The sequence below is a fragment of the Zonotrichia leucophrys genome, chromosome 7 (genome assembly GCF_028769735.1).
Source record: "Zonotrichia leucophrys gambelii isolate GWCS_2022_RI chromosome 7, RI_Zleu_2.0, whole genome shotgun sequence".
NCBI classification, from domain to species: Eukaryota; Metazoa; Chordata; class Aves; order Passeriformes; family Passerellidae; genus Zonotrichia; species Zonotrichia leucophrys.
The window spans coordinates 8777673-8800790 of NC_088177.1; the positions used below are offsets into that span (position 1 = coordinate 8777673).

At 40.1% G+C, this 23118-nt stretch overlaps 1 long non-coding RNA gene across 1 annotated transcript; it reads left to right on the plus strand.

Annotated features, from left to right (window-relative positions):
* Positions 1-1709: 1709 nt before the first annotated feature.
* On the plus strand, positions 1710-16654 carry LOC135450523 (uncharacterized). Its single transcript, XR_010441089.1, has 3 exons — positions 1710-1823; positions 15266-15398; positions 16558-16654. It is a non-coding gene; the product is annotated as an uncharacterized LOC135450523 (long non-coding RNA).
* The last annotated feature ends 6464 nt before the right edge of the window (positions 16655-23118 follow it).

Here is a 23118-nt window from a genome sequence, read left to right on the forward strand (position 1 = left end):
AAAAAAAAATAATTTTGTTCTTTCAGATATTTAACTTCCCCATTATATGACTAAATATTTTTTAAATACTATGGGTTTTTTTAAACCCTCTTTTTGCATCTTGTGGAGCCTGGCTTTTAAAGTATTCAGTCCCCTAATTCAATCACACTGATTTCAATAGGATTTAAATCTCTAGGCACTTCTAAAAACCCCACTAGGCACTTCTTCATCTTTAAGCACCTAACTACCTCTAAAAGTCTGGCCCTTGATAATTTTAGAAAATGGTCCTTTCTATCATGCAGAGTTTCCTGCTAGCAAACTGGAAAAGTAATTAGCATATAGATGCATCCCTCAGACGGTAGACTGGGTTAAACTGGATTTTTCTACCTTTTAATAACCATTGGAAAACAACAAGGAATTAATTGGTTTGGAAATGTGAACTGATGGAAAAAGTCAAGCTAAAGAAAAGTTATTAACTATTCAACACTGAGAGTCCTTAAAGCCATCAGTTAATGAAACAAAGAAAAGAATACATTGAGTGAGAATTGATTTAGAAGTGAAGAAGACAGATGAAAAAGGAATTGCACTATAATATGATGAAGAAAATATTCTTGTAGACTGCAGTGGCCGCTGCTGTAGCTGTAACAAAGTGAGAACAGTGGTCCAGGGAGCATGTCTGAGATGAAAGAGCCCCGTGTTTCTGAGATGCTCCAGCACGTTCCCTGCTCAGGGCAGCCTCCCCAGGACTCACCAGAGCCCAGCCAGCACAGAGCCAGGTGCTCTGGCAAACAGTGAAAAGTCTCTCCTGGCACCTTCTCTGATCCTATCCAGCCATGCAACACCCCCTCAGTGCCCCTCCAGCCATTCAGGGGTGCCAGCAAGCAAAGGGAGAAGAGCTTTTCCACACGGGTGTGGGGTGCCCCAGCAGTGAGGCAAGGCATGGCTTTGAAATCTGTGGATGAAAAATGCTGTGTAAGAATGAGGATTTTTTTATTATTATATAATCCTCAAGGGCAGAATTTGAAATAGCTGCTAGCAAGTGTTGCCTATTCCCAGTTTCCATGAGATATCTTTAATCATATTCTAGTCAGAGAAAGAAATGACTGCAAGAGGAATTATAAAAACTCTTCCTTGCTTTCATCCTTGCTTTTCCACTCAACCTCACATGAGAGAGAGAGGAATCTGCACCCAGACTGATTCTTGACTGTCCTGGATTGTTCTAACACAAGGGAATAATTATAAAAGACACATTTTTACTGCAAATGCCCCCAGGTTCATTTTTTTATTTGAACAGAACCCTGCTCTCACAGTATAAAGTAAATATTTTCATGGTTGTGTGCCAGGGAAAAAAATCTTTGTTTTGGCTTAGTTGTGTTCATACTCTAATGAGGTAATTGAAAGAAATACTTAGTAGGAAAAATCTTTAGTGGAAGTATGAAATTTAAGTGCTGGAGCACTTAAACTTTAATGCAAATAGAAATGAATATAATACTGAATAAAGCACAATGCTTTATGCAAATGGGATTCTGGTTTGTTTTCCAGAGTTTCTAAGGCTCCTGTGGAACTTAGCATGAGGCAAACTGAGGGTGCATCACTCTACAAAGTACAGCGTGGGATGTGTGTGCCAGGACCATCTCACTGAGCTTCATTGCCTTGCTGTGTCTCCAAGCCCAGGAAAATGTCATCACATGGGATTGCCCATGAATCCCATCCATGTGTGTGAAATGGAGCTTCCCTACTGCAAGGTGCAAGAGCTGCAGAGAGCAGAACAGACTGATATTGAGTGGAATGTCTGCATTTTCCTCTCAGACTTGTGTGAGAGAAGAGCAAAACCTTTAACAGAGGTAAGAAGTTTTGAGCTTTTACCTCTGGACTAAGTCCAGCTTGAGCCCGCTGGTGCCTGGAGGGCGTGAGCTGACCTCTGTAATGCTTTTACCACACAAGCCTCATCTAAAAAAGGAACCTGTTTGTGCCCTCAGAGTTTACTCTGTGCTGTGAGCTAAGGTGTGGTAAGTCACTATGATTAAAGAAGTGCCTTTTAAAGTTCCTAGATCCAACTAAAATACTGATACAGATTTACCCCACCCATGGCCTGTGGGAAGCAATGTCATAAAGGAGTTGGATTTCAATGATCCTTGTGGGTCCCTTCCAGCTCAGGGTATTCCATGATTCTATGAAATGCAATTGTGGAATTCTAATTAGAATTGTGGAGTTCTAATTTCCTGTACTGTAAGGTGGTACCTGACACATTCAGGCAGAGGAGCACAGACCCCCAAATTTCTATGAGTTAAGAGAACCAGAAAGTGAACCCAAATGAGCTTGAAACTAATAGAAAGTATTTGTCAGTAAGGTCAGCTCCTTACTTAGTTTGTATTTTCCAAATGGACAGAGATGCATTTCTGAAATCCTGAGTGAACCCTGAGTGCTTGCTCATATCCTGTATGAAAGAGCCAAAGGCAGCATTTCAGTAGCCCTGGAAAGCTTTGCTGTGCTAAGTCTCTCCTTGTGCCTACCTAAACTGAATAACATTTTTCAATGTGAGCCAAATCCCATTGACTTTCATTTACTTTAGAGAGAGAAAGATATTTGGGCTTTTATTTCTGAAATAATTTTTCCTGGCCTACATTTAAAAATGTAGTTGTTTATTTTGAGGGTGTCAATGCTGCTGAAAGGAATGGTTGCATAACTTCTGTCCTTAGGAAAGCTGGCAAATTAAACATCTTTGCTTAACAACTGAAGAAAAAATAGTTGGGATGATAAAAAGAGACTTTACAGGGAGATCCACTGGGTTCCTGTGTATGCTAATGTTTGTGGCCTTTCCCTTTCTGCCACATGACAGCAAGGCCCCAGTCCAGTGAAGCCTTTAAGGCTGAGCAGTGTCTTGGATGTCAAGGCACTGCTCACAGTGTGTAAAACTTGGCACATACCTGTGCTTTCCTGGCTCAGAGCCAAGCTGAGCAACATGAACATAACACTGTATTTGAACTCACTGTATGCAGTTCTCAGTCCTGTATTGATTTGGATTCTGAAGCCTTCACTGAAGTAACTTCTAAGTTTCTTTTTTTTTATAAACACAAAATGAATTTTATATAGTTGCTTCTTTCACTCAGAGATTTGAAAATGCTTTAAAAATATGAATTTATCGATCTTTCACTATAGGAAAAATAAGTAGCAGCAGCTCATAAAACAGATGAGGAATCTGAAAGTAGATGAGTAGAGAAGAGAAATCTAACAACAACTGAATGGAATTGGAAAATGAATTTTTCTTGATTGTATTCCCATCTGCTTTGGGTTCAGTTTCATTAACTTTTTTGGAAGAAAGCTTCTGTCAGGAAAGTTTATGAAAACTCTGTTTTAGTAGACATTCAGAATAGTAGCAGAATTTTTATTTTGATTTTGTAATCTGGCTTCCTTTTAATGAACTTTTTTATTTACATATGCACACACATATTCTTATATTCCTCTTTACATACTCAAAGATCTTGAGTTATTGTTCTACTTAGCCAGATTAAAAGCTTCTAAAGAAAAGCTGAGCATAAAACTTTCACAGAAATAAATTCAAATAGATTGTGATATTTTCTTACCTAGCACAGAAAAGTATAGACAGGCCAAGGACTGTATGTGCATGCTCATTTTTTATTTATTCTTCCTATTGCTACTGAATTTTGCATTTAAAGAGGGAAACTGTGAGTAAAGCATAAGAAAAAAAAATCCTCAATAAGGAGTAGTGCAAGATAAATTGGGTTTTTGTTAATGAATAATATGAAGAAATGTCTTTTTTTTTTAAGAATAGAAATTGATTGAAATATCATTTGTACATATGTTAAATTGTGGAATTCATTGCATATGGGTAACATTAGAATAACATAACAATGACTGCAGGACTCACTGGTTGTATGAGGGAAGAAAAGCTGCAGCCCCTTGAAACAAGAAGAGAGTACATAGGAAGAAGAGCAATAATGCTCACCATTAAGCATTGGGCTTTGGAAAGAAGATTCTCTCATAAGCAAGTTATTGCATAATTCTCTGTTATGGGAGTTTCACACCTTCCTCTGAAACATCTGGTGTTAGAATGCAATAAAACACTAAATGAATTTCTGACCTGATGTGGCATGACAATCAATAAAATTCTTTTATTAGCTAGCTCTAGTTTTAAGAACTTGTCATAGTAACAGCACGCATCTTTGCAGAATGCTAACTTGTGATCAAACATTCAATTTATTTTGAAAACTAAATCTTTCCTGCCTTATTGCACATTTCCTCAAGTCTGGGGAGGTTAGCTCAGCATGCCTCACCATCTGCCACGGCTCTTGGGGTTGGTTGTTTAACACCTAGTGGATGCTAGTTAGGAAATCTATAGTGGTACAAAGCAGCTGAGATGCAACCAAAATTGCTTCAGACCAAGTGGTCATTCTTTGGTTCATGTACAAAGTCTTCAGCCATGCCTCTTTTCCCTAAACAGTGTTCCACTCAATTTCTGCCACCCTACAGTCTCACAGTCCTTTCTGGTATATATGTCAAAATATGGTAATTCCTGACCTTCTGATAGACATTCCAGTAAATCCAGTGTGGGAATGCAGTTGTACATCAGGATAAAAAGTCAAAACTACTACCCCTGCATCAGGCATGCATCTGATATACTCCAGGTGATGCCTGGATTGCTGGTGTAGGACACAGTGCAGAAGGTTTGCAGCTCCCAGAGGGGCTTTGTGCCCCCACCCTACCGAAACACTGAACCTCTGCTGGTGTGGCTGGGCTCAGGGGAGACTGATGCTGCTGGAGAAAAGGCCAGGGCATCCTGCAATGACTGTGTGGCTCTGTGGGCAGTTCACAGTGGGAATTCCAGCAATCTTTCACAAGCACAGTGTCACAGCTAGGATAAATCCAAGCAAATGCTACCTCATCATTTCAGTGAGGTGAAAATGAAACCCCCCCTGAGTGCTTGGAAATGCCTAACTCTGACACGATGCCCCCAGTGAGAAACCCTGAGAGGGCCAGCACTGTGAACCCTCCCCACACTCCTTGCAAATGAAGCCATGCTGTAAAGCAATGCATTTCTATAGCCTGGCTTGCATTCCTCAGAGCAGCCTGAATGATTTTTTCCAAAGAGTACAGCAAGGCTTTAATGTGATATCTCTGTGAGTTTGCTTTAAAAACATGTCTTCAGGTGCACCAAGAGTGTTGAATGAAATATAAATGTCTATATGAGTAAAGGAAATAATATGTTTATGCATCAGGAGGGTTTATTTTGTGCTGGGTAGCACAAAAAACCAACATTTTAACAGCCATATTTGCATGCAAATGGACTGTAGGCAGTCTGAAGATATTCCAGGAATCCCAAAGTTTATGCACCACCTCTGAAGTCATCTTCATATAGAACAATATTTAATTTGTCATTAATTAGTAATTTGCTGTGTGAAAGCCAGCAAACTATCTTGGCTGAATTGACCAGCACAAAGATTATTCTTCTGGAAATGAGCTGAAATTCATACTGCTAGCAATTTCCATGAAAATAGACTTGCCTTCTGTTGCTTTTATTTTAAAATAAGAATAAAATTATGGCAAAAGACAGCAAATAAAAGGGGTGAAAATTCCTACCTATAACACATAGGCAGGAAAATCCCAAGAGATATGCCCATCCCAGCAAGCTAAAAAGACATTTCGTGCAAGGACCTCTTTGAAGCTTGAATTTATTTGGGACTATTTAGAAGATACTACTGAGCATAAATCCCTTCTCCTAGCATCTCCTGGAAGTCAGGGTAGATTTTGTTGTATGAAATCCTTTCCTCTTTGAAAGTCAATGACTGGGGAGAGGAGCAGTGGGGAGGGGGAGACTTGGCAGACTGCCACCATCCTCTTTCATTATTTCATATGTTAAATGTCCCACCTAAATCTGCATTTGCTTGGTTCGCCTCCCTGTATATCGATGAGGGAATGATTGTTATTTTATACTTATAAATAATATATGTGCATCCAGAGACATTTCAAATATTTAGCTATCTTGAATTCTCACTTTTGCATACTTTCCCGTCCCTAGACTCACCCCCTGCCTTCATGTCTGCTACCCAGTCAAAATAAAAGTCTCCCCCATCTCTATCTCCTATTGTTTTTTCCATGGTTGATTGAATGGTGTGCTAGGTTCAGTGAACTTGGCTACTGCTCCACCCAGAAACAACCTTCTCTTCTATACCAATTATCATATGAAAGCTACTAATGTCATTTTACTGCAGCTCTGCTTCATGTTTCAGAATTGAAAGTGGCAATGTGCAGCCCACATTTGCCCAGTTGCAGGGAACAACCCTTCTCCCTTCCTTTTGCCCTCCATTTCAGTGTAAAATATTGGCTTCTTTTTTGTTTGCTACCTCAGTGTCTTCAATAAATAATTACTACTTCAGATATGAAAACAACTTTCAATCTGGGATGCTGGTGTTGTTAGAAATATTATTGGATCATGTAGGACTTATCCTCTGAGGGTGAATTGGTTATAGCAGACAATGGAGGGAGCTGGTCTCTTGGAACTTTAGAATGATGGAAATTTCTTCAAACAGAGTTTCAAACAGATAATTTTGAATTTCAGCACTACACAGCAGTAAAGTGAAGAGTGTAATGCGGTATAAATTTTAAATGTTGTTGAGAGATGTCAGTAACTAATAGTCTGTCTTCAAACCTTGTTATATATAAACATGAAATATCTTTATACATTGAATATATGCATGAACATAGATGAATATGCTGTTGGTATTTTAAGAGGCTGGTATCTACAGAAATTAATTTATCCTTTACAATAGTGTCTGAGTGTCAAGAGAGATTCTTTGTTGTCCTTACAAGTTTAATAGCCCCACAGCATAGGTACAAAATCTCACTCTGTGCAGCCACCAAATGCAATTTGAGTGCATATTAAAGAGTAAACCAGTTTTTTGATGTTGAAACAATAGCTTCACAGGAACAGGTATAATTTAAATTATGAAAAACAATTGCCCATGTCTTTTTCCAAGATTTAGTTAGAAGATACAACATATATTACAACTTTCAGTGTTTTTATTTTTATAATTATTTTTTTAGTCTTCACAAGAAACAACAAATGTTAACAGCTGGTGTTATGAATCTGAGGAGCAGGAAATGCAACACTGCCTTTACTGGGCTGTGGGGGAGAGGACACTTCACTTCCGAAAGGAAATACTGGGTTTTCATTATTTACATGTTTGTTGTTCCCACAAAAATGGACCCAAGTGTTTTGAAAGGATTATAAATATGGTTGCAATTTGGCACTGGAGCTGGTTGCAGTCGCTGTGTGTTTGTGTCCCTGCTCCTGTGTGGAATTTGGCCAGTTCTAACTCCGAGTTGGTCACAAGCAGCCAAATTGCTTTCAGTTTTCTTTTGTTGTAGCTGCATTCCCTACAGGGCAAAAAACCTTTCAGGCTTTATTTCAAGGTACAATATGCTCCTTTCAGGAGATAAATTATTAAAATGCAGTGTCTGCTTGTGAAAATTCCAGCTTTGCAAAGTTATGCTCATTTGGACTCCAAGAAATAACTGTTCTATCCCTCCAGGTCTCAGTTAAACCAACACATGTGCTAATTTTCTTTTAACTTTGAAGTTCTGATGCTCTTAAGGAAATCTTAAGATTTAAAACAAAAATAGAATCTAGTTAATGTTTAAAAGGAAAATGGAATCTGCTTCACTGTGAAGGAGTCAATGTGTCTGGTGTAGTTAATCTGGAAAGCACTTCTTCACTAGAATTCAGAGTGGAGTGATTAGGTGTGAGATCCCATCTAGTACTTGGGTTTATGTATCATCACAGCTTATTTTAAATATTATGAGACAGCTGGAATAGGCAAACCATCTATTGCTTACCATGGAACTGCATCTTTTACTACTTGCCTGCCCAAAGACCTGGGGTGTGATAGGCTCACTCATGAGAAGGGTGGGCCCTCCTCCATCACCAACTGAGCACTGCCCATTCCTGCTGGGGCCGGGCAGAGCTGAGGTTACAAAGCCAAACAGGTTCCTAAGACAGCAAACAAAAGTGCCAGACTTTCCTAAGTCCTGATGGACCCAAAGGCCAGAATGAACTGCAGGTTTGTGTCAGCAGCTGCCTCCCCTGTTTTCCAGATCTTTAATATTGTGCTCTTTGCCAAGTTATCTGGGTGTTCATCTTTCTGTTACATCCCAGGTTATTGCAGTTACTAAAGAAAATGTGTATTATCACTTGGAATGAAATATATGTTCACATACAGGATGAATGTATGGAGTGAAATATGTGTGTGTGTACATAGCGCATTCTGAAGCAAACAAGCTAAAAGGAACATTTTGAGACATTTGAGAGTGTTAATATTGATTGCTAAATAGATTAAGAGACAGCTACAAGAGGTTTTGTCAGGAGATCAAACTTTACCTGTGTGACAGTGTTAATAGTATGAGACATGAACATTTATCAACAAAACAGTTTCAGCTGTTTGGCAAAAAGCATTGCATCTCTGAAGTGTTTTGTCATACAGCTTCCTCCCACCTAACAAATCATGGTGTTGTTCACTTAAACTTGCTCATGTCAAGGAGAAGAATGTTTCCAGCAGGAGGCTGTAGCAGTAAAGTTCTTGATTAAGGAATTCTTCAAAGATATTTTTTATTTAGAGTGCATAATTATCACATTGTTGATAGAAAGGTGGCAGCAAGAATGTTAGAACCAGCTGGATTGGGTCTGAGGTCCATCTGGCCCTTCTTATGTCATGCTGTAAATTACTGCACTAGACTTTACGTGGGAATATAAATGCTCAGCTCAGGAGATTTCTTCTCATATATTTTCTTCCAACTGTACATGTTTAGTGACTTCTCCAGAAGAGCTATGAATTTGAGAAGAAAATCACTGTCTATGCAAAAAAAAAAAAAAAAAAAAAAAAAAAGGCCCATTAGACTATTAGACTGATTAGACTGACGCATGCAGAACAACCATTCCATTTATATCTCAAAAATTGTTTCAGGTGTATGTCAGGATCACTGATGGATATCTTTAAATATATCTTTAAATGTGATTAATGTGAGGATTAATTGAAGCTTTTCTCCTAACCTTCTGTCTTAGTCCACACTCCACTTTTCAGTCCGCATTGTAACATCTTAATAATGAAGAAACTCTTCCAGAAATCTTGTTGCCTTCTCTCAATGGAGACTCCAGTGAAAGAAACTGAGATTCAATGTCTACAAAATAATTTTTTACACAGTCAGGATCTGTACAAGTTTTTTGAGTAAACACTAAACATATAGGCGATTCAGAATATCATTTACCTTGGCATATGCAGTACTCTTTAATGATGTTTAATGTCTTACCAACAAATTTCAGTATTTGGGAGATTCTCAAGGCAGGTGACATTTGGGGAATACTACAAAGAGCTCCCTAGCTCCCTGCTATAAACCCAAACAAAAGAGCTACAGGAACAGTGCTGGATTTTGAACTATCAAAACTGTTACTCCTGTAAAATGACATTTTTGTTCTCATAAAAATGTCAAAATTTTCTTATTACTCTAATATTGTAAAAATATTATTTTTGGGAATTTTCTATAAAATTCTCATATTTCTTCTGTATGCTCAAAATTTGATTAAAAATTTTTTTGAAATATTTTTGTTTTCAGCAAGATGAATATCCTACATTTGAGCAGTCCTATTCTGTACATATTACTTTAAAGTTTAACTGATCTTTAGCCTACTGAAAATTAATGCTGGGTCCGTTGGTTATACAATAAATGCCAACAGCTGTCAAAAGTAGAGTGAAGCAAAAGGGGGGGAAAAGACAGCAATTGTCTTATAAGACTGCCTGATGGTAATTCAAGAAACATTCTGTGAATTCCACCTCAGTGGGGTATGAAATAAAACCCACATTATGATGGATTGGGAAAACCTGGGGTGGCCCAAAGCTACTTTCTCTAGGATTTCTTCTTCTTTATTTTTATTTTCTGATAGCTTCCCTAAGTCCAACAACAGCAGAAAAAAGATTGAGACAGGAAAACGTATGGCCACAGTAAAGAACAAAAGAAGGGGAAAAAAAAATCTTTTGCAATATCAGATAATCTTGAAATACAATAATATATCTTGCAAACCTGTGAGATCTATAGCAGGCTTATAACTGATCAATTTTCCACCCAGGTTTACAAGAAGAGTAAAGACCAGTATAGTTCATAAATCAACATTTCTTAAGGCAGTTGTGTGTTTTCTGTCTCCTGAAGGTGATTTGAAAAGTAAGCTATAAACATCAACCCATTCAATGAAACTGAGGCATACTAGCAAAAGGCTATTTGTAGGGCTGTGTAAATACAAAGACATAATGTTTTTGTACTGTATACTAGGTAACCATAATTAGGTTTTGAATTTCATTATATAACAAAGGGCTGTTGATGCCTGTAAAAGTAACAAAGTATTTTGATCCCCCATTTTCTGGCAATCTCACTGACAGTTCTATTTTTATAGAGGTGCAAAACACACCTAAACCTTAGAGCACAGCTTTTACTTTTGCTTTTCTGTTCTGAACTGGCCACCGTGGAGAGTTTTCTCTGACTTTACCCTGAAGTGAAACTGTTGGAGGGACACAAATATCTGTGAGGATTCCACAGGCAGCAATATTGACTGGGCAGGACTTGGTATTTCTAACCAAGGTTTTACAGAACCAAATCAATGGTCTGTTCTCTCTTTGGGAGGACTGCAAACACACAGCTAAGTGCATTCCCCAACATTTCCCCTGTCTTTTTAATTGGGCTGCCAGGAGGATTGGAAGACTCCATGGTTTTCCTGGGACAATGTGAAACACAGCTCTGCAACTGCTCTACCTGAGGCACCCAAAGGTTTGCAGCCATCCTAAGTGCTCCCTTTTTACCAGGTGGGCCTCTTTAGGATTCAAAGTTTGGTGGGAAAGACAAAGGGGAGGCTGCAACATCTGTCTGTGCAGTGATTGCACAGAGCTCTTTGCTGAAGGTCAGTGCTGAAGCTCCTGGTTTGCAGTAGCTGCAGCAGTGTCTGGTTTCACAGCAGGCCAGAAATTCCAGTCTGAAGCCCTCAAGGCTCACTACCCAGCTTAGCCAAGGATCTAAAGCAGCAGGAGTTTGGTTTGCCATCATTCAGCAAGGCAGAGACATGTGCAGACCCATATCTATCACCAGTTCTTTGTTTAATCCACTTGCTCATATTGCTTCCTCCCTTTGGCTGGGCATTTTTGTTCCCTTCATTGTACAGAAATGTTAACAGGTGTAGAGACACCAGCCAGTCATGGTCATCTGTGTGCTGCATGCACAAGGAAGTTTTAGGAAAATATTTGATAAGTAAAATGGACTTATAAGATTGGGTTTCATACCACTGTGTGTAAATTTTAGGTTCCAGCCCTTACAATAAGCCTTTGGCTTTTGAATCTCCTTATTTTTCTTTTCTGTTTTTATTTAGACTAACTAACTAACTAATTAACTGACCAACCAACTAACTAACTAACACCTGAGCTTAATTTTGTCTTTAATCCCCAAAAAACAGTGCCCTACCAGGAGCACCATTCAGTCACACTGAGCCCATTGCCATCCTCCTTTGTTATAATCCTACTTTGTCTAGGGTTTTGGTGGGGTTTTTTTGGCAAAATTAAAATTCTTGTGCATATCTGTTTAGGTAGTTTCCTAAGATCCCTGAGTTCCCTGGGAGTCTCCCTCCCATTCATACTCATCAAGTTCTGGGCCCTTAACTCCATTATATATCTCAAATTGAAAGAAAAAAAAAATTACTCTTCAGCTTGTTTATAGTCTGCCATGAGCACTTGGATGTGCTCTTACCCTCCTGCAGAAAGGGCCAAATCTCTGATATTTTTGTGATGGTCTGGATGCCCCATATCATCCCCACAGAGTGCTGGAAGGCATGAAGAACTGCCAAGGCTTTAAGGGGAACAAATCTCAGGATTCCTCAGCTGCTGGGCTGGTTGGTCTCTAGGTTGCACCTGAAGTCTGAAGAGGAAATTGTGTTTTCACATGAGAAGAAAATACACCTGACAGTTTTGAATACTGAAAGGTAGCTGTGGATAAGCAGTGCAGCTAAGGTGGCTTTGTAAAGTTGCTTTGCAGCACTGACAGCCAATCAGTGTAGTTACTTAATCCAAGCACTTTTGCAGTTAGAATTTGTTGCCAGAAAAAGGAAATCTTCTTTTGAGGTGCATTATCCCCTTTCAAAACTGTCCTGGGGGCACTTATTATTATCTTGGAATAAAACAAATGAAAGATTTCTTTTTAAAAAAAATATTGTTCAATCCATTTGGAATCCCTGGAGCTGAGTATTTTATATTTCTGTAGCTTGATAAAATAAAACCAGCAATTAGTTTACATCTATTTATCATTTATGGTTCTCTACTTCTCTTTGCAGTTCATTTTGAATACCATAATCCTGACAGATTAACTTTCCTACTAAAATTATTATTATTTCCTGGAACTATGAATGAAATAGGAGAACATGTTCACTCTGACTGATGGAGGGAAACCTCATTCTGCCAGATAGTATTTTAAGCTGATTCCCTCACAACAACAAAAAAAACCCCAATAAAACAAAACAACAACTCCAAAAAACCCTGCAGACAAATGTTCGTGTCTGTATTTACTTATGTGAATTTGTATCATATCTTCAGCAACACTTTCTGAATCTGACCCATTTTAATAAATCTGAGAGGAGATCAATACTCCAAATATTCCATGAAAATCAGTGAAAACATGTAGCTTGATAGGGGAAAATACGTGCTGCTTGTCAGGGTGACAGCAGCACATCTGAGAACCCAAACAGGGCAGAAACCTAAACAAATCTCATCCAGGTTCCATCAGACCTCATGACAAACCAGGAGACAGAAAACCTGAGTCATTTGCTTTACCCACAGCTTGTGCAACTTCCTGCTTCAGATCACTGGTTTAAAAAAGAGCCTGGTTAAAAATCTGCTTATGGCAGATGATGTTAATTTGAGTTTTCTCCATTTTTTCACTTCCTTGGCATTTCACTTTTCTTCTTGTATGTCTGTTCTGTACACCTGGGATGATGCTCTGTCAAAGAGCAGTCAAGGAGTCCTTCATGTCCTTGAGCTCTTCTGCTTGTAAGACTTTAGAAAAATAGTTAATTGTAACCTTTCTCCAGAACAGGTTTCTGAAGGGTTTTTTGTTTTTTTTTTTTTTTTTTTGGGTTTTGTTTGTTTGTTTGTTTGTTTTATTTTGATTTGGGGTTTTTTGTTGTTGTTTTTTGTTTTGGTTGTTTTTTGCTTTTTGTTTGTTTGTTTTTGTCTTGGTTTTAGCACTCCATTGCCCTTAGTGGTAATTTTGTCCTTTCACGCAAATTTCATCAGAGACAAAGGACCAGCTACTTCTGGAAAACAGTGTAGCCATGGAGGTGCCTGGCAGGATTGCCTGCACAGGTTAAGTGAGGAGACACTTGCACCTTTCTCTTCTGGCTCTGGTGGGTGGTGAATACAGGCTTGCAATTGTAACATTTTCCTCTAGGACCGGTCCGTTGCTCATTCTGCTTTGCTTTATGCTGAATTTCAGGGGGGACACAGGAGAGCCCAGCTGTGCTGGGTCAGCAGAGGGTGTGGAGCCCTGCAGCTCACTCACACTGGGGCAGGCAGGAGGGAGGGATGGTGCTGAGCAAAGAGGAATGGTGCTGAGCAAAGAGGAATGGTGCTGAACAGGCAGGGATGGTGCTGAACAGAGAGGGATGGTGCTGAGCAAAGAGGAATGGTGCTGAACAGGGAGGGATGGTGCTGAACAGGCAGGGATGGTGCTGAGCAGGGAGGGATGGTGCTGAACAGAGAGGGATGGTGCTGAACAGGGAGGGATGGTGCTGAACAGGCAGGGATGGTGCTGCTCTTGCTCACAGCTGTGGATGCACTGTGGGATCCCAGCTTGGAGAGCTTCAGCCTCCCTCTGACAGCAAAACTGCAGTTGATGCAGGGCCGGGGTACAGGCACTGCTTGAGCTGATAGCTCTGGGCCTTCCTTCCTGAATAGGACAATTTGCATTCCCTTCTTGGAAAGTGCAATACATAACTTTTCCAATGAATATGCTTGGGCTATTTTCATTTTGTAATTGCCATCCTTACAAATTTACTATTTGCCATTTCATTTTCACTAGCAAGTGTGAACATAAAACACCCAAAGTCTTTGTAGCTTGCTTTACAGAGGATTATTTCAGGCCTAGATATAATGTTTGGGATCTGCAGTGAAAGATATGGCTTTCAAGAGGCACCCTGACACGGACTTGGCATTCATGTCCCACCTGCTGAATGCCAGTGGGATCCTGTCCATTGCTTTCACAGGCTTTGGATCCCACCCAGAGCATTCTCAAAGACAGACAGGAACTGGGAGTGTGGGTTGGATTAGGAAATCACAAACTGCTCTGAGAGAGGTTTTCTCTTTCATCAAAAAAAATTTTGTCAACATTTTCTGAACAACCCAAACAAAAATAGCTCTGGAAATTAGAGAGTTTATATAGTCTTGTACGGTAATTTGTGGTATATTACCAAATTCAATTTCTATACCATAAAGTCTCCTAAATAATTTTAAAGCTGCGTTGTAAAATGGAGTGTTCTTTAAGCATTTGCTTTGTGTTACACTGATTTACTCTAATATCTAGGCTACACATTTCTAAAACTGTTACACTGCTTCATAGCAGTGGTGTAGGTTACTATCTGTTGCTCTCTTATCCCACTCTGATGTCGGAATTTTGCAGCAGTTTTTTATGTTTTACTCCCTCTCTAATCAGAATAAAACCACCAGTGTCTGTTTTCCTTTGCCTATGTTTTTTTGTTTCCATATTGTAGCAAAACAGTTTTATCTTTGCCTTTTCATGTAATGTGTATGCTCAAAGGCAGTTGTGTTTTTGGCTAGAAACTCTTAGAGACTAAGCCCAGTTGTATTTTCCCCATTTTGACCATTCATCTTCATCTGCTGCTGCTTACTTTCTCTGATAGCACATTTCTTTTCTCTAACAAAGCCTACATTCATATGCTTCCTACTTGCACTGCTGATCACCTTGGGTGCTTCACAGCCCCTGCTCCTGCTGTCATTTCCTCTCTGACATAGCCAGGAAGAAATCCCTCTGCCAGGTCCCTCCTGGCTCCGTGGGCTGGGCAAGGTGGACTCCCTAACTACCAGAAAGATTAAAATCAGCATCTGCTACTTAAAGCATCTTGTATTCCTGTTGTAGGTTTTAGCCCGGTGAGTATTCCAAGTCAAACAATACCGTGGTTGTGAATTGTTGTCTCGCTTGCAGCCTTATTTCTCATTCTTGGCTTGTGTCCTAGGATGGGATCCAGAGCAGTCGCTGGCTACAGCGATACAAAAGAAAACACACCACAAAAGAAACGTTTGCACAATCTGCTTGCAAGCACACTGCTCCTGTTGTGTGTTTCTGCCCAGCTGGCCCCCAAAATACAGGTAATTTAAATCCCCCAGGATGAAAAGTAAAAAACAAACAAGCAATCAAAGTTGAACTCCTCATAATCTCTTCCTTTTTGAAGAAAGAGGAAACAGAAAGGGAAAATCTTTTAGATATACACTTTAAGTGCTCTTGAGTCTAAGAACTGTGACTGAGAAACATTTAAAAATCCTCAGTCCTTGAAGTCTATCCAAAGCACTGTTAGTAAAATTCTGCCTAATACTCATCTTCTTACCTCCTCTCAAGAAGGCACTGGACCTTTGTGTAAGGGAGATTACTGCTTCCAAGCCAGGCAACCTTCTTCAAAATCTGTGCCTGAAATCTTTGAGGATGCGGTGGTAAACCTCATCTCTGGTACTCTTTACCAAAGGTCATAACTACACCAGTGATCCAGGCTGTAGAAGCCTACAAGAAGCCTACAAGAAGCTTTTTTCTACAACTACTAATGGAAATCCCAAGTTTGAGATGATACCCAGGATTTTCTAACTGATTCAGTTTCCCAGGAATCTGGATTGTTTCCCCATGGAACCACAGAAAGATTTATCAGCTCCCCAGCCAGATGGATATGTCCCCATCTGTCCTACCACTGTAGAAGGAAAACAAGGAAGGAAAGTCCACTTGAAGCCAAGAGGAGTTTTGTTTAGAAATGGTCTTCAGGAAATGGCAAAGGGACATAATAACAATTCTAGTTAGCAGCAGAAACTGAAGGAGATAAGAAAGCTATTATTGGTGTTTTAATTATTATTATACTTTAAGTCACAACAAAAATGGAAATAAGGCTAAGAAAAATGAACAGAGGAGATGAAAACAGAAGTTGTACAGAAAATTATTTTTAGGGAGAATTGAAAGCTGTAAGAAATTGCACCTCAAGATGAAGGCTTGTGTAGAGATATGAGACAAATGGCAGCAAAATTAAAAGATACATTAAGAACAGCTATTCTAAAAAAAAACCCAGACATTGAAATGTACCAAATAGAAAAGGAAGAATGCAAAAATAGGGTAGCCATCTTAAAAAAAAGGGAAAGCATGAAAAATAGGAGGTGAGATATAGATTGGATGGCTGGTTATTCTGGCACTCAGTTTGATGCCACATTATTACTACTACTACAATTATTATTATCATCTTTATTTATTTATCTATTTATTTATTTATTGTAGGTACACTTGGCTTCATGAATACATACATACATCTCTGGACATATAGTGACACAAGACACCACTGGCAATTTCAGCATGTCAAGATTTTTTGAATGGGAAAGAACTGATGTCTTAGAGTTTAAGCTATTCCCGCTTATCTTTCTGCTTAGGTTATTTGTGGTGCAGAAGAAGTTGGGGTTTTTTACTCTATTTCTGCAGTTCAATTATCTTTGCTACTCCAAATGGGATAGATGATACAAACCTTAATTCTAATGTAACAGAGAGATTTTGGTGTTTCAAGCTTCCTTCCCCTGAGACAACCAGTACTAAAATTATGTATTCTTTATATACTGGGATTCAGGAATAATGCTGTGTTTCCACTGTGCAGCGGGTCTCTTCTCTGCCATGGGCTCTTGTCTCATCACTGAGGGCTTAGTGGATGAACATGAGCCTGTTCGCTCTGTTTCCAGCCCCAGTCCTGCACTAGGGGAGGACAGTGCATTGCTCAGAACATTTGCCCAGGGTCAGCCGCAATTCCCTGCCCTGCTGCCAGCTGCCCATGCAACCACAGGCAACTGCCCATGCAACGCCTTTGCCTCTCCAGGACTCGGGCTTGAGGAGCCACATCCAGCTGGCTGTGACGGGAGCAAATGTGTCAGCTTCTCAAACATGGGGCTAAGGGGAGTGGAGTGCATTTAGCCTCCCCAGCTCAAAGCTCTCAGCTCCCAGTGGCACTGGCAGTGTTGAGGCCAGTGAAAAGGCAGCAGCAGAGCCTGGCTTTCAGCTACTGAAATGTCAGGGGCCAGGGCTTGGGGTGAGAGGAGCCCACTTGGAAGCACAGCTGTGCAAACTGCTTCACTGACCTTTGCAGTGCTCCTCGCTGTGCACTCGCCTTTTCCCAGATCAGCCACATCTCTTTTGTTCCAGCATTGCTGCTGCTCAGCACAGAGCTGGGCCTGGTGCTTTGTTAGGTCTCTCCTTGGTTGTGGCACCAGAGACACTTTGTTTCCCTCTTATCTGGCCTTCTTGCTTCACCTTTTCTCTATCACCCGCCTTATTGTATCACAGATATACTACCTTGGGATCAAAGCAGTCCCTCTGCACACATATGTAAATTCTAAATTAGCTCATCGTTAATCTAGGAAGCAGGAAGCTTTCCATATTAACTGGCAATCTGTTCCTCCACAGCCCTGTGGTTCAGAGGGGAGCCCCAGGCAGTGTTACCCATCCCTGAGCATAAGGCCTGTGCTGTGCCACTCGCCAGGCTCCTGGTGGCTGTCACAACCCCAGTGCTCCAGGATGCCAGTCCTCACCCACATCCACATCCACCAACACAGGGTACTGCCCTTTAGAGAAGTGTGGTGGCAAAACTTTGTAAAAGCACCTGCTGTGGTCACTGCAGCTTTACCTGGTTACCATGGTTGTCTGCATTCAGAGTCCTTCTGCCACTGGCCGTGTCAGTGTAGCCAAACCAGGTGCTTTGCCATGGTATGGACACTAAGTTCATCCCATTTTTGTGCTCCTATTACAGCTGACTTTCAATTCAATTGATTGCTTACATGCATTTTCTTGTGTTGCATGCTTAGATATTAGTGTACCTAACAGGAAACACAAGAAACATGTGCTCAGTGACGGATTGAAATGCAAGCGAATAAATTAGCATCTTTCTTTTTAAAAAAGCATGCTTTGCTATAATGGGTTTTGTTCAAAACTGAACAGAGAAATTCAAGCATTTATATAAAATGTAAGCAATGGAATTATCTTCAATATTTCTTGATAGTGATTGAACAACTGGTATTGTTTTCAATATATTTCACAACTTGCTGCCTTGAAAAACTGCTTACTGGTATATAATATTTACCATTAACTGAGAAAATTATCTGGTGGCTGAATGTAGAATTATTGAAAGGGTGTTTATTGTCTTCTTGCTGCCTTCGCTAGGACTTAAAGAGGCACGAAGGCAGCGGGCTGGGTGATGCCCTGCCAAGGCGCTGTTTTCTTTCATAGCCACTAGTGAGTGCTCTTGAATAGTTTTTCAAGGCAGAGAGTCCTTGAACCCCACCGAACTGCAAACTCTGGATCTCTGGGTGAATTTGTTGGAAACAGGAGAAAGAAGGTGATTTATAAGCGGGAAACTGCAGTGCCAGAGGTGTCCCCAAAGCGGGCACGATGCTGGGCCGCAGCAGCAGATGGAGTGGCAGGGACTTGGCTTTATGGAGCAGGATTAAAAATAAAACAGCAGTGCTGACAATCTTCCCCTTGCAGTCACTTTTATTTCTGTCCTGTGGTAATCTTGCAGCTTTGTCAGGAGTTCCTGTTTCAGGCTGGTTGTACCTGCTGTTACTTGTTTTGTCCTGTGCGAGTGTGCACGCCAGCTTGCAGACACAGACTCTTAGGCAGGTAAATAAACAGCAGATTCTGGGTATTACCCTGGGCTGAAGTCCGAGCCTTGTACAAACAAACATAGTTATAGATGGCTGAAAAGGTCATGATTTATTTAGATTTGCAAGAAACAAGTTGTAAATTATGGACATATGTAACTAAAGTTTTTTGATGGGCAACTTCACCAAGTGAATATTTTTACGTTGGCTGAGGATTGATCCTGTCTTAACAATAAAATGAAGACTTTGTATTTATGTGCTTGGACAGAGGCTGAGATATTAATTAATTTAATAAATTAACTAATTGAGAAATAGCAACTATTAGCTCTGTGTGATAAAGTTTTTGCACTCAGCAATGGCAGTTTAGAAGACATGAGAAGCATCTCTGGATGTGCTAAAATCTTCTCTTCTGGGATAAAAGTCTGCAAAACTGACTGGTTCAGCTATCCAAGTTACTTCAAAAATTGTGCTGAAAAGAAACAAGCTCTATTGCTTGTGATTCTTAGTTAGTCATCAGCAGTTAACTCCAGCACTCATTTTCCTCCACCCCCTCACCCTACACAATTCATACTCATTGTAATTAATTTTATGGCCTTTTTAGCAAAGGGAGACCTCTACATTTTATGCTACATTGCACAAGCAATTGAAAGTTGCAGATGAAAAAAACCCAAGCACCAAATGTTTAGCAGGTTTTTATTCTATTTTAAATGAGCAACCTATTTAAATCAATTATCAGCTTAAAATGAGCAGCCTGATCTAATTAGTGTTAGCCCCTGGTGGGTTAATGAATGAAAGGGAGGTGCTGGGCAGATGTGCTTTCCCCCAGGATATTCTTCTACTGACCACGTTGACACAGAATCCTTCTAGGTGGGAGAATTTTATCAAACAAAATTATTGAAACCCAGAACTATAAGATGTAGAACTGTAAAATCTGTCAGCAGAACGATGTGTTTTGTGGCTTTGGAATCTTTAGTTGTGTTGGGGGGGTTGCCAGATTTTTAAGACAGGATTTATTAGTGTGAGATAAGTCATTACAAATCCCAAATAAATTACTTTTAGAATTAGCATATGAATTCATTTCTGCAAGACACAAGAATTAAAGCTACTTACGGAAAATGCCAGCTAAAATCTTCAGAATCTTGGTCAATAAGAAGAGATCAGCTCGTACCCATCATTTCTGTTCCTCTCTCCTGATTCTCAGTTCTCCAGTTACTTAAACATAATGTCCTTTGAGCTTTATTATGTAGCCAATTAGTAAGTTTAATATAGTACATGCAAGTATAAAATATGATAAGTATCATTAAATGTGGCAAAGGGTGAAAGTGATGCTGTTAACGAAGGGTCTCGTTTTCTTATCCCTTTGATGCATTTGCTGACTATTCCACTGTGAGTGCACAGATGTTTGCATTTTTGGAGGATGACATTTCTGTAACCAAATGCTAAGTTGTTGGTAAATATTACAATTTGCTACTGCTCAGGGCTTCTAGGTTTCTTATTCTGGGGGTGACTTTTTAAGTAGGTGCCTCTGCTTTCCCCTCTTCCCCTGTATTTCCTCCTGCCCTTGGGGGTCCACAAGGACAAGTGGGTCATGCCAGGGACTTTGAGGTACCCCCAGGAGCCCATCTGCTGCACTTTCCAGGGGAAGTTGCATTCTCCTCCATGAAAACTGACTGGTGGCTTTTCTTTCACTTTTACAGATGTAATACTGGTTTTCTACATTCCCATCAGTCTCTTACAAATACATTTATACAGACATCAGAGGCTAAAAAATTTACAAATATTCTTGACCAATAACAAAAATATTGGCATGCTGGCATTTCTGCGTTACTTGTGGATCCTCAGGCTTTGGTAGATGAATAACCAAGGCTTCCTAAATTTCACTGTGTAACAGGGACAAATAGATGTTGATGGATTATAACACTTAAACAAACTCTGGAGTGTTTGATAGTAGGGGGTCAGCTTCAAATGGAGGAAAACACACTTTTTGCTGTTTTGAAACATTTTGGTTTAGAATTGTCCACACTCTGTATGAAGTGAAATTGTCTGATGGTCATGGGCCACTGAGACTTCAGCAAAACCAACTGGTTTACTGGAGAAGTTTTTACAGTGATTTGCTCAATGGTATGTACACATATCTGTCAGAAAAGGTCGAAAGGATTTTTAAAGGTGTGAAACTGTCATTTTAAAATTTCCAGATAAGTGCATCAGGAGTTATATTGAAAAGCAACTGTGCATCAGGAACAGTTGACTCACTTGCTATTCCCTGGTCATCCATTTCTTTTTTACTTTTGTATTACAGGCACTTTCCTGAACTTTCAAATCATATGGCTTTGTGCTTAAAAGGGAAAAACTTAAGTTAATAAAGAAGGACTTGTAAACAGACTGATACACACAATTACAAAATATCTGGATGGTTTAGTGTGGAAGGTTTAAAACATTTGCTAAGTGACCTTGGAGTGCTTTGAAAGGGCTAAATAAACTGCAAAGTGCATCGTTCTAAAAGTATATGAGAAATATGTTTTGGGTTTTTTAAATTAAATGCTAGCTCCAAGTTTTTTGAGGAGAATATCTGCTGCCTTTTGGGAAGAAAAATCACGAAAAATAATTTCTGAGGGGTTTTTTTTCTCCTTTTGAAAGAAAATTAGAACCCAATAGATAATCACAATTTCACCATGAGTTATTACAATGATTTATTCAATTAACCTCATGAATATAAGCCCTATCATTAAATAAGCTAAATTTGAGTGCAACAATTACAACTTTTACTAACTGGAAGCAGCATAAGTATTAAGTGTTTAAATATACCAATATTGGAGCATGATAATTTTTAAACATAATTACCTCTTTTATTATATTTTGATTAGATTAAAATTAATGCATTATTAAGCCATGATATGTTCTACCATCTACACCTCTGTATAGACAAAGATAGGAGTTCCCCCCCGCACACACCCTTTTTTCAGGTCTAAATTAATTAAATTCCCTTTAATTATAATTTACTAAAAAGCTTCACTTTCGCCACTATTATGTCTTTTGAACTTTGAAATTCAAAAAAAAAAAAAAAAAAGGAAAAAAAAAAAAGACACCAAACCCTTAAAATGGTCTTTTGCGGGAGAACTGAACTGTCAGCGAATTCAGGCAAAATTAATTATTTCAGCTTGATAAACCTTTTCATCTATTTGACTCCTTATACAGAAAAGCCAATTAATAATGTCAAACATGCTTTGCCTCCGGGGACCGGCGGGTTGTAATGAGTGTGTTTACCACGAGTGGCTGTAGCGGGAGAGCCGCGCCGAGCCGCGCTCTAATCGCGCCACACCTGTCAAGCTGAGTCTCATTATCTGTGTACCAAGGGCAAACCTCATTTTGTCAGGAGTGGTTTTCGAAGAACTAACAACTGCCTGGGGAAGCATGCAGGACTGTCGGCCAGTAGACGAGTCACTTAATTACCAATCAGAGCGGCAGAAGTGAATTCCTAATGTTCTTTAGTACCGACCCAGCTAATCGCCGGGATGTGCGTCTCACCTTATCAGGGCGCCCGCACCAACCGCTCATTTCCAGCACCGATCTGATGCAGGCGTTCCCGGAGCTCTGATAGGCTGCCAGGGATGCCGTGCTCGGGACACAGCGGTTCACCAGGCACGCGTTATCCCGCCGTGTAACCCATCTGATGGCCTCTTGCCCTTCCCATGACCAGCTGGCAACGGGGTAGCTCTTGGTCACGGTCACCTCTGCGGTGACCTCGGGGCTCCCTCTGAAGCACGTGTGCACACGTGCAAACAGCTCTGTTAGACAAACCAGGGCTGACCTTGCAGTGGATTATATTTCAAAAGCCATGTATACACATTACCTAAGCCCCCTAGAACTTCCCCATGGGATAAATAGCATTATCCTTGCTTTACATATTGGGAATGGAGACAAACTTCTGGCCTGTGACAAGCAGATTTAGCCCTCTGCAGAGCAGCTGAGTAGTGCTGTGTCCTTGGGGGCAGCTCCTGAAGACTTGGCGAAGCTGTGGTGACCTCACTTTCTCTGGAGCCTGGAACCATCTCTTCATCATTGCAACTTAGCATGTTTGTAGCTAAAACAAGTGGGAGTTAGGAAATGCAAAAAGCCCATTGTTCTCTTCCCCAGGAACTGATCGTGTTGGGCTCTCCATGAGCCCAGTCTGAGCAGTACCAGTTCAAATGCGCAACAGGTT